This window comes from Lissotriton helveticus, chromosome 1_1 (assembly GCF_964261635.1).
Source record: "Lissotriton helveticus chromosome 1_1, aLisHel1.1, whole genome shotgun sequence".
Lineage (NCBI taxonomy): Eukaryota > Metazoa > Chordata > Amphibia > Caudata > Salamandridae > Lissotriton > Lissotriton helveticus.
The window spans coordinates 620,935,374-620,952,438 of NC_136057.1; the positions used below are offsets into that span (position 1 = coordinate 620,935,374).

At 43.7% G+C, this 17,065-nt stretch overlaps 1 protein-coding gene across 18 annotated transcripts in view; it reads left to right on the plus strand.

Moving 5' to 3' along the window:
• Nucleotides 1-334: 334 nt before the first annotated feature.
• PPFIBP1 (PPFIB scaffold protein 1) overlaps nt 335-17,065 on the plus strand; it is a 978,725-nt gene continuing 961,994 nt past the window's right edge. For 15 of the 18 annotated variants that reach the window (XM_078674132.1, XM_078674145.1, XM_078674127.1 and 12 more), the window contains exon 1: nt 383-519. The gene's annotated coding sequence lies outside the window, so the exon portion shown is untranslated. Of the gene's footprint in view, nt 520-17,065 lie in introns of all 18 variants that reach the window. The other 3 variants (XM_078674144.1, XM_078674143.1, XM_078674142.1) reach the window with 3 other exon arrangements.

Here is a 17,065-nt window from a genome sequence, read left to right on the forward strand (position 1 = left end):
ATCGCATGTGAAGACCAGTGTGCTGCCAGAACCTTCTCCTCTGCCTCTTCTTCTCCGGTTAGCCCTGCTGCGCCCGCCTTCCCTTGCCACGCTAGCGTCCGCCTCTACCTCCTCTGCCGTCCGCAGGTTTGGCTTCTTCCATTCTCAGACTCTCCCTGACACTCCTCCCATGCCTGTCCCCTTTCTCTTTCTCCTCCAGTCTCTTTACTTCTTTCTGTCCTCCCCGTCGTCGCTCCTCCCTCCCCTCAGCCTATCCCCATTCCCGCTCTCCAGCTGTTTTAGTTTCTCTCCTCCCTTTCGCTCCTATTGGACGAGTCTCTTGTCCGTCATATTTCTCCTTTCCAGCCCTCCTCCGTCACTTCCCTCGTCTGTCGCGAGCCCCCGTGTCTGTCTCTTTCCATCCCCTGCCTGTTTTTTCCCCCTTTTTGTGTCTGTTCGTCCCAGCGCCCCCTTCCCTTCACCTTTGCCTACCCCCCACCAGGTGCCGGTTCAACCGCCCGTGATTCTCAGCTGAGAACGGTAAGTCCAGGAGAGCTTTACGCGCTTCCATAGAACTGTTGACTTACTCCAGTAAAGTCTGATTCGAAACTTGCTAACTTGTATTGAAGTTATGATACTCTGTGCTCGCTGCTAGGGATTGTTTTCTAAAGTAAATGCCACATCCTTGTATGATTTAGATTGAATAATGAATCATGGGAAGGCGAGACTCGCAGTTGTACTGTTTCTATTCAGTTTGGGCTAGCACGATACTTTTGTTAGGCATTTTGTTTGGGAAAAAAATGTTTACAGTACGATGTGTCTGAGATTGTTAATGCAGCTTGTGGTGAATTTTCAGATCACAGGTTCTAATCCTACATGTCTTCAAACCCTTTTATGTTTGTAAATAGATTAAATCCGTGCCAAAGATTTGGGGGATAACATCCGTTCCGTCGTAACGAAATTTCGGATCTGGAGCGGTTATCCAGTTATATATTTATAAGCTGAGATACACGCTCCGAGCTAGGTATTCCGAATATAATGCATAACGAGTCTGATGTATGTATTGTAGGAGGGCAGCGAAAGTCGTGCAGGGTCTTCCATTTCTGACGTTCTAATTTTAAGAACCTTAATAGCCCATGACCACTGTCAGCTGTACCGTGGCTGGGTGCAAAGGAATTAAAAATGAAAACTACAGCAGACATGGAAAATAGCCTGCGTGGGACAACTAAGAGTTGAGACCTGGACCCAGAAGCTGAATCTGATTGCGTAGGTTGTGGTTTGTCGACGGCGAAGAAAAGCACAAACGAACTAGTTCTGTTGAATTGAAATGTTGTTGCGGTCAATTTTTTGCTTTTATTCTTTAAGCTCAATGAAGACCGGTCATAGGCTGCGAGCGTATGAGAGAACGCTTTGTACTTTTATGAACCTTAAGGGGAGAAATAAGCTAGCATGTGTAAACCTGCCGTGCGCATTAATCATTCTAAGTGCTCTTAATCTGAAAATCCAATATTTTTAAGTGACTGATCGTTCGTCCCGTATAACCACCCGGCTAATAAACCTTCTGCTAGTATATAATGGCGCCTCTATAACATTCTTACCTTGAAAAGTGGTGTACTCCTTTTGTTCGTATACCTGGTTCTTCACCGATTGTACCCAATGCTCCCATGTCTGGAGTAATTTTGAAACGTTCACCTTGGTCGTCCTGGCCTTCTTTACTTTATTCTCATGGTTTGTAGTATAAGGACAGGGCACACCATCACCTGCTTTCTAAGCATTGTCTGACAATGACCTGGGGCGCTGCTTCTCACTTGACACCATTGACTGTGAGTTAGGATGCTACTATGAATACTCGTAGTCGCACTTTTAAAATGCAAGCCTTTTGGGTTTAGGATTGACACACTTGCTGCTAATCTACATTGCTCAGAGAGTCCTCCTGGTCTTCCTTGTCAGAGGCCCATTTCCCCACCCCTCTCTCCCTTTCAGATTGCCACTAGCAGGAATTGGAAAAACTTGGGAACAGTGATGAGGTGAAGCCGCTTTATTTGCTGCGGTTCTTCTGGTTGGTGGTTTCGTTTTATTGTGTAAAACTTTTCCTTGAGTAGGTGAATATGTCTGGTGCTGGGTGTGGATTTCATGTTGTAGGAGTGTGATTAGGACGAATGACTAAGAGGTAATAGAGCCCACCTTGGAGTCCGGACTCATTAGAAAATTATCTTGCAGCTGTTAACTGCACTTGCTCTCTATTTGTTTTGAAATTATGTAAATGTAAAAATATGGTGTTAAAAATATATTGGCTTTGGTACCCCAGCCAAGTTCTCACATTTGGCTGTCACTAAAGGAGGGCAAGCCACAGGAAGCTCGATTCCGGCTCGAACCAGATGCTTGGCTCCGGCTCAGTTCGGGATCCGCTTGGAACCTCAAGCCCAAAACTAGCCGAACTTTCACAGGAGGTGATGGGCTACATCTGTGAAGTATGTAACACGGAGAACCAAGTTCAAATTCCGGCCTGTGTTCAGCATCATGTGAATCACCGTATGTCTCCCTATGCTGAGGGGGAAAAAAGTGCTGCGCTCTTATGTCCTCAGGCAAGGTTCGATTTATCTATAATGACCAAAAATACAATTTGTATTCTTCCTGTCACCAAAGTTCTAATGTCATCATTCAAGAATTAAGGACATAGCAGTTCTAACAAGCAGGTGTTGAGACCGGTCCATATCGGGCTCTCCGTTTTTGCCATCACCTCCTGGTGAAAAAACATCTTAACTCTGCTGCAGTACCACCCTTCACTGCCTTTGGGGTAACTTCGAAGAGACTCGTTAAAGTTCTTCACAATCTCACCATTTCAGAACTGAAGGATTGTCATATTATATTCAGCGAAGTCATAGTTGCTTATGCAACTAACAACCATTGACCAAGCCAATAGTTTTGGCTTGCTGTGGGTGCAATGTTACTTGTTGTATTATGCATCTGGAAGCAATGACGGAAGTAGCAAAATACAAGTCAGGCGGCACACTATGCTAAGCACAGATTTTTCGCTTATGTGTTTTAAGCCACGCCCTTATTTACATTGGCCATGCCCCTTTGTATGACACCTCCCCCCCTCAGCTTTTTTATCCCACTTAAAGTCCTGATCTAGGCCACATTCAAGGCACACTTCACAACTGTCTTGCCTCTTAGTTCGCAACTAGCATTGTCATGAGGTTGGAGGCAGGAATGTTTCTCTACTGATGTTTAAAACTACTCACTTTTAATGGATACTTATCAGATAATTCGATATATTTAAGTGAAACACTTCCTTGTGTTAAAGAAATACAGTTTCTTAAACTTTGAAGACACCATATCGGATTCCAACTTGATATTTGTTGCATGATTTACACACCAAATATTTTCAAGCCTCGTGCACAGGGTCTTGGAGGCAGAGTGACCCATGGCTCAGCTCTAGTTTGGCTTTCCATGTTAATTTGTTGGCTCACCCACCACTAGCTCTCACCAAGCAACCTGCAAGGTGGCCACAGAACCCAGAACAGGGAAACTTGGAATATGAGACTTCCCCCAGAAACAAAACCTAGATTGAGAATGAATTTGTTGACGCACGGGTAATCCTGAGTCTTGCTTTAGTGCTGGATCCTTGAGAGACCAGGTGTATGAAATGTGCCTTTTTTGCGTGGTCACCCCACATTTTTTGCCTCATGCCAGACCCCATGTTTTTACTGGCTTTAGGATTCTGGGCACATTACCCCTACTAACCTGAAGTAAAGTTCATGTGCTCCCCCTAATATATAGTTTAGAAAATGCACCCAGTGTCGGGAAGTTAAATGCCACTAGATGACTGCAGCGCCTATTGTGACATCCACTACAGTGACGGGGCAAACACAACTTCAGGTTTACCCTGTGTGGCCCTACTGCTGTAGTGTAAACCCTGCAGTACAACCTGTAAAATCCTTTTTGAAAAGAGAAAACATTCTTTTAAAATATTAATATAACCCTCCAACCCCATACGCATTATTAGCCCATAAAGTAGGGTGCAGAGGGCCATAGCAAAAAATTATATTATCATGTTCCTTCAGTGACAAGGCCTAAAAAGCTGTTTTCACTGTGACAGGCCTAGCTGGCATATGTAGAAAACCAGAGTACAGATCAGGGGTGTGGAATTCCTATAGCTTGACTCCCAGGACATTTTGTTTGGGGTCAAGGACAACAAGTTTTCATGTCTATTTTGTCCTTGTGACCAGTAGGCCTAACCACCTGCAGCACAAACCCCTTGGCAGGCAGTTTATAATACCACATTATGGATCATCGGGGGCATTGTCTGCAGTTAAGGTAAAGTTTGTGCCATATGTTAATGCTGTTTGAACTTTTATTTATGGTTCATTAATGCAAAGCCTTTATTATTAGGGTGAGTACTCTAAGGAAATGCTGTAAGATTGGACTGCACGTCTGACAGTGGTTCCAGTATAATAATGTGTACACACGTTTGCAAAGTTTAGAGGCTACCTATAATGCTCCCAGAATGCTCTCTGATTACATGCAAATATTTACAGAAGTTGGAAAACAAGATTGATGAGCCTTTGCTTCAAAAATGTTTTTTTTCGCAACAAATGCAACTTTGGAAAAAAAAGTTTTTGCTTAACTTCTGTGAAATTCTAGGTACCATTTCTTTGAAGCATTATCTACTAAAATGGGTTGATGCATGCTACTATTCCCCAAAAATATTCAATAGGGAAAATCGGTGCAACCAGTTTCAACAAGATCATGGAAACATGAAAATAAGCAATCATTGGCAAAGCAAATAGGTCTGACAATGGTGGTCAGCCTTTTGTTATTGTCAATGCATGTCTTGTTTTGACATGGTTTTTATAAAACTGTATTGTCGTGTGATCTGCCAGGCCCTCGCCACAACAAACCAAAGTAAAACACTGTAATAGTTTTTAGTCTCAAAAAGCACACACTGCCAAAGTAGTCTCAGGCACTGAACAAAACTGCTTTATGTGCCGATGTGTTTCTTGTGAAAGAGCAGAATGCTGTCGCTCACGGTGAAACTAGCCTATAGATCGAGAGAGAGAGAGAGAGAGAGAGCATTTTAATAAAAGTAAAAAGTCTTGGTTAACTCAAGACCTAATTAGGGACCCACTTCATAAATGATTAACAAATCGCCAATGGTTTGTCTTTGTATTGGTGCAGATTTACGGTTTTCATGAATTCAGTCATTTCTAAGCGAAAGACCAGGAGATTGTACTCCTTTTAAAAATATTTGTGAACTGCATTTTAGCACGAGCAAATATGCATGTGTAGATTTGCTCATGCGAAAATCTGTTGAACTTTTACAAGATCACTTTCCCTCCAACCACTTTTTTTCCCAACCCTGGAAGAAGTTTTTTAATTCTGTCCTTGTCAGGTATAAGTTTTCAGCCTTTCTCAGTATTGGAAAAGATTGGATAAGAGGTAGTGAAGAGCTCTAAAACATGCAAGTTCGTAGGTTTGCACAGACTCAAAAGCACATTCCAACCCTGGTACTATTAATTGCTTAACGCTGCCTACAGCCCCAGGATGTAGATCTGTGGTAAGATGACAAAATAAGGTAATTGCTAGAATTCAAACCCTTCTTTAGTATGAGCCCTGGCATAATCATAGAGGCTATTATTGGGCTCTTATGTAAACATTGCTGCCATAATTTGTAGCTGCACCATGTGGCACCAAAGGGCAAGTGGATTTTTTTACAGGACAAATGCATTTATGAAGCAACTTGTCCTGTGGCTAAGTAGATATTTTTATTAAATTCCACACACCTGCCATATTGAAATACAATTTCTGTATCTTGGAAATGGGACCAACTAGTAAAATAACCAATTTTTTTTTTAATAGTTATTAAATCCACTTCAATAGTGAAGCCAGATTCTTCCTCTTTCGTCAGTTTCTTCATCCTGTCTAGTACAGTACCTGCTGGTGAGATATCCATAGTGTCATGCTAGAGCATCCTAACCGCGCATGTCAGCGCATAAAATGTTAGAAATTGCCCCGTTGCAATTGGGTAGGTGTTTCTTAGGATGTCAAAGGTATGTAGAATGTCTCCATTGTACAGCTCATTCAATGTTTGTGTGTCTACTCCCTCCCAAGCCACTCAGTCCGGGCTCAATGCCAGCATTTTTAGTTTGGGCTGGCACCACAGCGAAGAGCTCTTGCGCGCATGCTATGTTGCATGGGTTTCCTGTAGGATTCTGTTTCAGCAGAATGTTTCGGTTTAACTAATGCAATCTTGTCTGTGCTGTTCCCACGGCACTTCTGTCACGCCTGTGTCCTTTGCAGAAAAGTGGCGTCTCAGTAGGCACAAGGGGATGGTGCTGAATAGATAAATACATCTTGTCCGTTTTAGTGATGGCTGTTCTGCTCATCAGAGTGTTTTCCAAAAGCAGGCAGTCCTCTGTTCTGATTGTCCTCAGTGTATTACTCTCCACCTGATCACTGTCTGCTTGATAGACTTGTACCTCCCCCCCCCCCCCCAAATATTTGAAGAGCACCTGATTATATCCCAGCTGCAGGTCTGGTAGTCCCCGTCAGCAAGGTGCTACATTTGTTGGGGGGTTGAGAGAAACATGACTTGTCCCTGTTAGTTAACCTTTAATTATAACAACCTACCGAAGTGTTCCTCTTGTCAGTGTCTACTGCACTCTGGTTTTTGCATCACCCAAGTAAACAGGGACATGCCATGGATACAGTAACACACCGTTATCCCCGTTGGCATTCACCCTTAAGTAATTTCAATCGAGAGAATCCAATACCTTCTCCGTGATAATTGATGCCGCAGCTGGCAGTTGTGCTTTGTCTGAGCACTCCCTTATGACACAGAAGGGTGTCCTTCTATCAAGAGGTTATATTTCTCTAAGAAATAAAGTCTGCTTGTTTCCAGTTTATTAAGCTAGGTACCACTGGTGCAAGCCTGTTCGCTTGTATTTTGTCTAGGACTTCACAGTCCGGGTTCATCGTAGATAGAGTACAGTATGAGTACAGCTCAGACAGACACTGTCCCTGTTTAGAGAGCATTAGAGATATAGCTTCAGCCCAAGTGACGGACGTCTCAACCGTCATTATTACTTGGCCACCAGCTACATTGCCAACGATTTGGTAGCTACAGTGCATTGTATGTGTGATTAAAAACCCATCGGAGAACCGTCACTGCCTGCAGTCGGGTATCTGATGGTTTTGGTAATCTTCTCTTTTGATCAGGAGTATTCAGTGACACTCTCTGATGTTCAGTCACAGTCCTATTCCTTCAATGTAGCTAGAGGTGCAATACACTTCACTGTAATATGCCTTCATTACTTCAATTATCTGTTGCTGTTAACTCTCAAATCAGCTGTCTGCTGTCCTACCGGTCGGTATGGCCCATGTGCGTTTTCTGTTCCTAGTATCCTCACCAGGAGACTGCCTGCTGTTGAGCTTGATATTGCCTGCAGCAGAACACCCTTGATCTATTTAAACTGCTGTGTACTTTGTTCTCTTGCCCTTCTAATTCTTGCTCACTTGCAGGTTTTAAATTACCCCAATTTCTAGGTTCCTTATGCGTGTTTCTATGTTGGTGACTGTGATGATCCCTGTAGGTGTTTTGTAAATATTCTGAACTGGGGTGGTGGAGTGAGCTAAAGAATGATGATGGATTAAACCCAGATCAGTTGACTGGGGTGAGTGTTTGATTTGCTCAAGTGCTCTGTCCATCATCCCCTTTGGTATCGCTTTGTTCGCCCTAAGTTGGCAGGGTATGCCCAGACGTGGGTCCCTTGCTCACTTTGCCACTGGATTCAAGATAGCCTGGCTGATGAGGGTTATGAACCCGAAACCTGTCCCAGGATGCTTGTTTCCGGTCCAGGGAAGACATGCCTTGGTAGTTTGGGCTGGACTGTTCCATGAAGGACAGGGTCGGACTGATTTGCATATGGCCATGTCTGAACTGGGGTGGTGGAGTGAGCTAAAGAATGAAGATGGATTAAACCCAGATCAGTTGACTGGGGGTGAGTGTTTGATTTGCTCAAGCGCTCCGTCCATCATCCCCTTTGGTATCGCTTTGTAAATATTCTCAGCAGATATGCCTAAAAGGCATCCCATTTTACTAACACATTGTCTGTCGAGCCCTCTTTTTCAGTGAATTACTGTCTTGTATTGCTTCAATATGCTGTGTCCTTCAAAGCCTTGGGCTGCAATCGATATGTTGGAATCTTTGGGGTTTAACTGCCTCTGAGGAAATTTGTCGGGACTGGGCTATGTTCTGAGAGGGTATGCCAGAGGTGCTCCGAGTACACTGTATATGCATGCATATGATCCCTGGGTGTTAGATCATGTCCAGTCTGGAGTGTAGACAACTTATTAGGGTGAATAACAATAACGATGAGGGTCACACCTTGGTGTGCACTGGTGAGTGTTCTATGAAAGTCCAATACTTTTGCTGTTTCTGAATTGCAACGCTCAACTTCTTGTAGTCCACCGTCAAGAACACTGTCTCACCAAAGAATATCAACAATAAAGGAGCACGTTCATGATATCCCATCAGTCAACAATCAAATATTGTAGTCAGAATAATCAAATCCCGATGCCAGCTTCCTGTTCCAGTTCTTTATTGGCAAAACTTTTTATATGTGACCCAGGCCTCTTACTTTCCATGAGACCAATTTGTGTGTGGCCCACTGCATAATGTATTCACTCCGTGTTGTGCATCTGCAGTATACCCAGTGGGACCCACCCCCTCAATAACGACCCCTTCCCCTCACTCCACAAAGGTAAGTATATATGCTCTGTGATCATGATGCTGTAGTGTTCTGGTGTTCTGATCTAATATCTTACCTATAATAAAACAAAGCAACACCTTTTCTATCCCTGGCTTGGTCTTAAACTACCATAGCCCAGCCCTTACCAAAATCAGTGAAGTTTGTCTATTTCGTATGTGTTGTGACCTCCAGCATGTATGTGGGAGAGAGTAAGAGAAAAGTGTGGGCTTTGTCTTTTTGCTCTGCTCCAACTTTGTTCTTTGATGCATGCATCTCCGGTGGCCACCTTCAGTTTCAGGCTGATAATAATTGCCCATCTCTTTTCCTTTGAAGGCTTGCTTTTGAGGGGGAGTGGGTGGTACAAGTAGGGTCTTGGTACTTGTAGTTGAGTAATTTCGCCTCCATTAGGTGTTGCGGCACCAAGCAACGCTGTCAATTGCAGTGATGCCTTATGCGACCACTCAATCAGGAAGAGCTTTGATAGGGTTCACTGTGCCATTTGGAATGGCAAGCCATGCTTTCAGGCGCAGTTATATCTTTGAACATTCGTCCTGCTCCAGAGACCACTATTCACTTTTTCTTCCTTATCCTGTAGCATGCTTCCGTTTGCTTAGATCTGTATTCTAGGAAGTGAACTCACTGTCAGTAATGTGTTCCCTGATATTTCGTACTGCTTGGTTTATTTTCTGTTAGCCCTTCTTCCTCTGCAACTGTTCCGGATATCGTATGTTGGTCTGATCTGAGGAGGTTGAGGTCTATCCCCAATGCATCAATTGTCGATTCCAAGATTTCCATCATCATCAGGAGAGGCAGGTGCTCTGGCCCTCTGCTTTGATGTGTTCTATTCTTCCACCTTACAATCCAGTTGTTGCCCCTACTTAGTTTTCTGGTCATGGGAGGATGCCAGTGCACCTTCTTCCGTCCTGGGTGCACCACTTTATATCATTTCTATCACTTTGCCACATCAGTGCCACAAAGAAAGAGGTACTTTTTGTCTTCCTAGGGAGTTCCAGTTTACCATGGAGAACAATAAGGTTTGGGCTGGCACTGTAGCTCGGTGCTTTAGGCCTTTTAATGTCTATATTTTCGCACATGGACCATTGTAGATGCAAAGAGGTGGGGTCGGGGGGAGCACAGCGGGGGGAAAAAAAGATGAGGGGTACAGAGTTTAGCCCAATTTTATCTCCTATTCTCTCACCACGGGCAGGGAAACACCAGGGTTTTCCATCTAACCCTCGCTTGTTCCTGTCATTGAAAACTGTCCACTGAAAACCTCCTCGACCACCAATCTGCATTTGCTTTAAATGTAATTGCAGGCAAATCATCAGGGCCCACTGAGCATGTCAAGTTTAAACTTAAAAAGTTAGATGCAATATAAAAAGATAATATTAAGGAGGAGAATTCCTGATCACATTTGTCAGAACTGGGGGTCTCTAGTTGGCTGAGGTAAGTACCTTAGTCCAAATAGGAAGTCTTGCTTCTAGTCAGGGAAAGGAGGGACCCACTCTTAGGTAACCCCTGCTCACCCAGCGGTAGCTTGGCATGAGCAGCCAGGATTATCTCCATGGCAATGTGTAAAGTATTTGCAACCACACTCCCAGTAACACAGTGATAACACCACAAATGGACACCATACTGATTGTATAAAAAGAGCTGTATCTTTATCAAAAGAAATACGATGAGACCAAATGTTAGAAATTCAACATATGCGTATTTGTAATATTTCACTTTGCCGGTTATTAGGCCAACAATCACTTGTAGCTTCTTGCTGTATTAATGAGCAGTTCTCGATGATCTAATGCAGTCCTAATGCAATGCTTTGCAGTTTGTAATGAAGAAATAAGACAGTTCTTAATGCAAGTACTAATGCAGTTCGTACCGCGGGAATAATGCGGTTCGTAATGTAAGAATAATGCGGTTCATAATGCAAGAATAATGCGGTTCGTAATGCAAGAATAATGCGGTTCGTAATGCAAGAATAATGCGGTTCGTAAAGCAAGAATAAGGAAGTTCGTAATGCAAGCTATAAGCCAAACTGTTAATCAGTTCGGGCACTACTAGGCCCCAACAACAGACGTTACCTTAAAGGGGCAGCCCCAGTACTGCTGGGCAGGTACCATCCGCGCAGGGACTCCACGTGGTGCCGCGAGAGAGAGATCGGAGCACTCCTGTACTCCTCCTGCACGGCTCCCCTGGCCACACACGCTTGCAACTCCCGACTTGAGTCCAAGCCTTACCTGGGGGGAGAGGGTGGGGATGTCTCTCTCGCTCTCTCTCCCTCTCCAGCTCTGTTGCTAGGCGATGCTGTAGCCAGACGGGTTACAGCGCTGCCACGGTGATCCTTACACACATCTTCAGTTACAATGACGGCCCGGGCAACTAAGGGCAATGCAGCTGCGTGGACGAAGTTTTACGCTACGGGGGCAATGCGGTCATGGGGCAACTTGTAAATAGTACCACAGAACCACAGATCACACGGCAGTCTCAGGCGTGCAAAGCACACGCACCAAGCGTTGCTGAGACATGGTTGGAAACTATGATGTTCCTGAGTTTCCACAACAGGGGACCAGCTCTCCTCGGGCCCTTAGAGACAAGTTAATTCAGGACACAGCAAAGTCCCTTCAAGCAGGGGGACACAGCACACAGCAAAGTCCCTTGTCCTCTCCTTAGTCAAATCAGCAAACTGCAGGCCAGCCTCAGAACACACAGCAAGGGCAGTCCTTCTCTTCTGCTGTTCTTCTTTGGTAGAGGTCCCTCTTGATCTCAAAGTAGTTTCAATCCTTGTTCAGACTTGAGTTCAGTCTTTAGTGCAGGGGTTTTAGCTCTTACATTATACCCCTAAATGCCTTTGAAGTCTTTGCCTTCAGGGGGCTCTGAGCCCGGTCCAAACAAGACCTGGTTGTCTTCCTGCCAGTGCACACCCTCTTCCTTTGATAGTGAGGGTCTGGGCCCCAGATGCTCCGCATGAGGTGGAGCTGTCCTTTTGTGGCAGCAGCACAGCCCAGGCTACTTCTCCCACCACACCAAATGCAGGCCAGCCTGCTGCTGTCTCACCTACTCCTCCCTGGTGGCAGGACCCTCCCCAGACCATGTTGCATCCAAGCCCAGACAGTCAATACACAACCAGGCAGAGGCATGCAGGATGGTTAGGACAAGAAACCAGCCACTTCTAAAAGCATGGTTTCTAAACACACAATTTAAAAACCATATTCACAAAAAGATGTCATTACATTCTGAGTTCAGGCACACTAAACTCTATCTCTCCATCTTATGCCGATAGGAAGATATGCTGGAAACATGTTACACAGCATTCCCCATTTTGTCCGATGGGCAAGATGGCCTTGCAACAGTGAAAAATGACATGGTACATACTTGGGGAGAGGTGTGGCGCCGCAGTCAGGGCAACTGCCGCTGGGGCTCACGGTTCGATCTCAGGCGGCAGGGGTCTTCCCAGCACCATGCGACTCTGGGCAATAGCTCGCTTAATCTTCCCAACGACCCCCAGCGCCGAGATACCCCTTTGGGGCTGATTCGTGCACTATACAAGTACTGGATTTTCATTGTTTACATTTCTACTTCAGTGCATGTCCTACCTGTTACCTACACTGCATCCCTGCCCAGGAGGGGTACCCTGGGCCTACTATAGGTGTGTCTTATGTGCTTTAAAAAAAGGGGAGGGAAAGGCCTGGCAAGTGGGTGCACTTGTCAGGACAACAAGGCAGTTAAACTGTGCGTAAGGACTGCAGTGGCAGGCCTGAGGTTTCTTTTTAGGGCTACTTATGTGGGTGGGACAATTAGTGCTGCAGTCCCGCTAGTAGCATTTGCTTTCCCAGCTCTGGCACACATAGTGCACTTTACTAGGGACTTTACTAGTAAGACAAACATACCAATTATGGACAACCAATTACCATAACTCTTTATACAGGGAGCGCTTGCACTTTGACACTGATCGGCAGTGGCAAAGTGCCCAAAGCATCTAAGCCAGCAAAACGAAATCCATTACAGCATCAAAAATAGAGGAGGGAGAGGCAAAAAGTCTGGAGTAACCACGCCAAGAAATGCTAGGTCTAACAACATTTATATGCCTCAACTGAGATGTCTTTGCTTTTATCCGCATATAGTTCCCTCAGGTACATAATCCAACTTTCTTTTGGCACCATGCATGTGAAGACCAAAATAATAACACTCTGACTTAATGTGTTCATAGTTTTCTTCTGGTCCATTTGTGGGTGATAGGCCCAGTCACATAGTGTTACCCTTTTTATTGGGACAAGGGTGGGAATGGGGTAGGACATTTTGTGGATCCTTCCAGATTTTCGGACTGTCCCTCACAGAAATGTGAGGAAAATGCAGGATTATAGCCAAAGTTCTCAGTGTGCAGGGCATTTTGCTTTAAACACATAGTGGGCTCCACGGAAGTCACACCACTCTAGACTCCTATGTGTGTCTTGTTTAACATAGTCTTAGGTTTGGTAAATTTCAGAGTTGTATAACTTATAACGTTATAGATTCACCAAGGATTTTCACACCAGTTTCTACCACAAAGGTGGAAACAAAATAACTTTAACTTAAAAAAATGCAAAAACTGTGGTTACATTTTTTTTTTTAGAACTTTCTTGAAAGGTAAGAAGATGGTGATCTTAGCACAGCTTCTTGTTGAGGCAATTTTTAGAAAAATAAAGGTATGCTTCATTACACCACTTTTTCTCTGAAAAGAAAACGTTGCTTTTTTTAGGCTATTTTCTTTGTGTTCTCCAAGGTACTGTACTAACGCCTGGTCCCTTCATAATCTCCAGATTTTGCGGTAAAAAATGATGCAAATTTAGCATTTCGTTTGGGGAATAGTTATGAAAGCTGAAGTGTGAAGTTCCCAAACATCAGAAAAGGGGCTCAGCACTGGGGGTGGAAAAGCCTTAGCTTCTAAGGGGATAAATTATAAACGCCAGATGTTTTGTTATGTGAACAACATTTGAATTTGGTAAGCTATGTTTTAACCACTGTGCGCAGCTATGTTTTCCGGATCTCAACATATGCACTACATATCATATTTCTAGTCTTTGGTATTTGATTGTTTGATTAGACTGAACTAAACCAACACACTTGATAATCATGACTTCCACAACGAAAGCCCAAGAATAGAAGCATATTGTGCTGTATATATGTGGTGATCTGGAAACCCAAAGTGTGGCCTATAAGTAGTCCTAAAGAGACTAAAGTGCAGCATTACAGTGTTACGTGTATATGATTATGCCAAGGATAAGCAGAGGACTTTGTATGGCACATCCGAGTGCTAATTTCATAAAAGGCAAGAACCGGATGTGCATAAAAATTGAAATCTTCCATCGCCCAATAGAAGTGATTTCCTCTAAGAAAGACTTAGTGGGGCTCCTGCTTGCTCATTAGAAGAGCCAACATGTAGCCCTAATATCTTCAGCATCAATTATTCATCCATCTATCCACCTATCGGTGTTTCAGAATCCTGAATGTGTATGTGCTTTCTGATTGTGTGCTTTGTGGGAATCTAAGTATGTAGTTGGGTAAGTGTGTGTGTTTTTTCTGTGTGTGTGTGTGCTTTCTATATACAGGGAAAAAGGTGAAAAAGGTGCGCAACCCAATCAACCCCTGCAGGCTTGGGAAAATGAAGCATTAACCGGTAAAAGTGCCTACAAAGGATTCCCTTAGGAGCACTCAGTCAAGCTAATCGTGCAGTAATATATCAAGGTTCCAGACGGTAACCTGTAGTTGGAACATTTCTAATTTAGATTTCAATTTCTTCATTAAAGATCTTAAAAAGATATTGATAAACACAGGTGTGAATTCTTCATAAGTCAAATTCATATAGGATAAATATAAAGGGTACAAATAAATTATTGGAGCAACACAAAAATTACAGAGGTTTACAAACCAATTCTGTGCTATTGACACCACAGTCATGATTGTAAACCTCTATTCCTACAAAAATACAACAGAACAGTGAATCTGAACAGAACAAAAAAATTATTCTGAAGAACAATTTACCAATAAGGAAATAGATGAGGTTGTCGTTGTTTCGGTCTTGTTGGTGTACACATCTGTTAGACCATCTTCAGGATGATGAAATAGGCTGTTATATGACCCTTAAGACCATTCATTGAGGAATATCTGATCATGATTGAATCTGTAGATGAATAAAATCTTCCTGGCCAATTACACAAAAGAGCAAGAGACTATTGAAAAGTTCATGGAATTGATACATTTCCAAACTTGGGTTATTTCTTTGAGCCGCTGTCACTGCAGTCAGCGTCCAGTGTTAAGGCTTTCGTGTAGTCACGAATTGGCTGGTGCTTGTGTTTGCAAATGTCGAACACAGCAGAGAATGGAGTTCTCTCGACACGCAGCTCTGACGCCGACTGAAGCGAGAGCGGCGTGTCTAGAGAGAGAGTCCTTCGTGCTGGCCTCTTATCTTCCATATTCAGCTTTTTTTTTCTGGACCAAAAACGTTTATCTTGGCTTTTTCCTGAGCAAAGCTTAAGGAACTTTATCAAAATATTTCAACTTTCCAGATTTTTCTCCTTTCACCAGAAAGTGTTTTTCTTGTGCAATATGTACCCCCACTTTTGCAGGATAAAGCTAGACTTGCCCTTCTGTTCACCTGATGGGTACAGCACGAATTCCCATCCGCGTTCTCCCTAAAAACTGCGTGAACAGCATCTTGTCCGGTAGGCATCCCTGTCTCATTCCTTTTTGTTTCCCCAGAAACCTCTGTAACCTGTCCCTCAATAGTTTGATGTGAACATAAATTCATTTTTCTCCTTGACTTTCCTTCATCTCCGTGGCATCTTGATGTGATCTTTGATCTGATATTTCTGACGTGGTTAAACATCCAGGATGCCAACCTTAGGTCTGGTCCATCTTCAGCATTTAATTAAAAACGTGTGACCTGGACAAATTGTTTTGTCTCTGTGCCTCACATAATAAATAGACTTCACGTAAAGACTGTGTTGCGCTGTCTACAACGTCCTCCGTAATGGTTCCACCATATTAAGCCATGAAGTCTTATTCAGACCTCGCACAACATGCTGCTGTTTGTTGATCAGCATCTCGGTTTTCAAATGCCTGCTCAATAATAGAAATTCCTCTGTAAAGCTCTCCAGTATACCAGTTGGCTCTAGTGCTCTCTATCGCAGAGTTTGAAACCAGTGTTCTTTTTCCCCAAGTGGGGATCACCCTGTGTTTTCCACTCGAGACCACTTTTTTAATGCTATAAATTATGCTAAATGTATTCTGTGATCAGATGTGTTTATTTTTTTTTGTGGTTTTTTAAAAAAAACCTTTATTGTAGCATCCAATAAAAATACAAGCATGGGCCCGCAGGGGCCGGCCGCTAAACAAAATTAAGACCCCCCTATATCACAGTACGACACAGCTCATCAGCTGACAACCCTGAGGTCCGGCAGCGATTCAGGATAGAACTTGTATTAGAATGCACAACTGAGTCCCAGGATGAGACAGAGGTTCCATTTTAATATTATTTTAGAAAGGATCAGGTGCCATACGATCAAACAGAAGAATACGGGGGACAGGGCAAGAGACAGGATATGCACGTAAGAACCGCTATAATGGAACATTGTCGCCAAAGCATATGGATCGCTAGAAACGACAATACAATACACATTCAATGTTGAGCGTTAGTTCTCAGAGCCTGCCCACCCGGGAATCAGGATATCATAAAAAGCATAAGCATTAAATACAAGTACACGATAAGAATCCGAATGATTCACAAGCTATACTGATCCTTTAAGGAAGAGAAAGGGAAGAAAGAAAAAGGCCATAGAAATAAAAAAGGCAAAATAATAAAACCCTTTCCAACTCCCACCCTGCACCCCTGCAAATGGCTACAGCCTAACCCCACTAGCAGCGTGCCTGTCGCCCCTAATAACTAAAAACCCTAAAAGTAGGAAAAAGAATGGAGGAGGGCTTATCCGTCTGGGCTCCCAGCCCCTTTAGTCCCCCCGCCAGAAATAGACACCCCCTATCACTAAAAGACCAACGTATGACAGCACTTATAGAAGAAATTAGGGGGCACCGTAATACACCGCCCAGCCTTTTAGATCAAACAGTTGCAGGTCAAACACCCGTAAAAGCTACTCCAACCCGCCCCGACCTAGTTGATCTTAATCTTGGCCCTTCCGAATCAGCACACAAACCCCCCCTGCGAGACCCAAAGGCACACAAAGGAGTAATAGAGAAGAGGGGAGTCATCAAGAATCAAACTATGGCGACTCGTAGGCAGTGAGTCCACAAGAGCTTCAGACGCAGAAGAACTCTCCCTCCTAGATGGACAGTCCCAATGT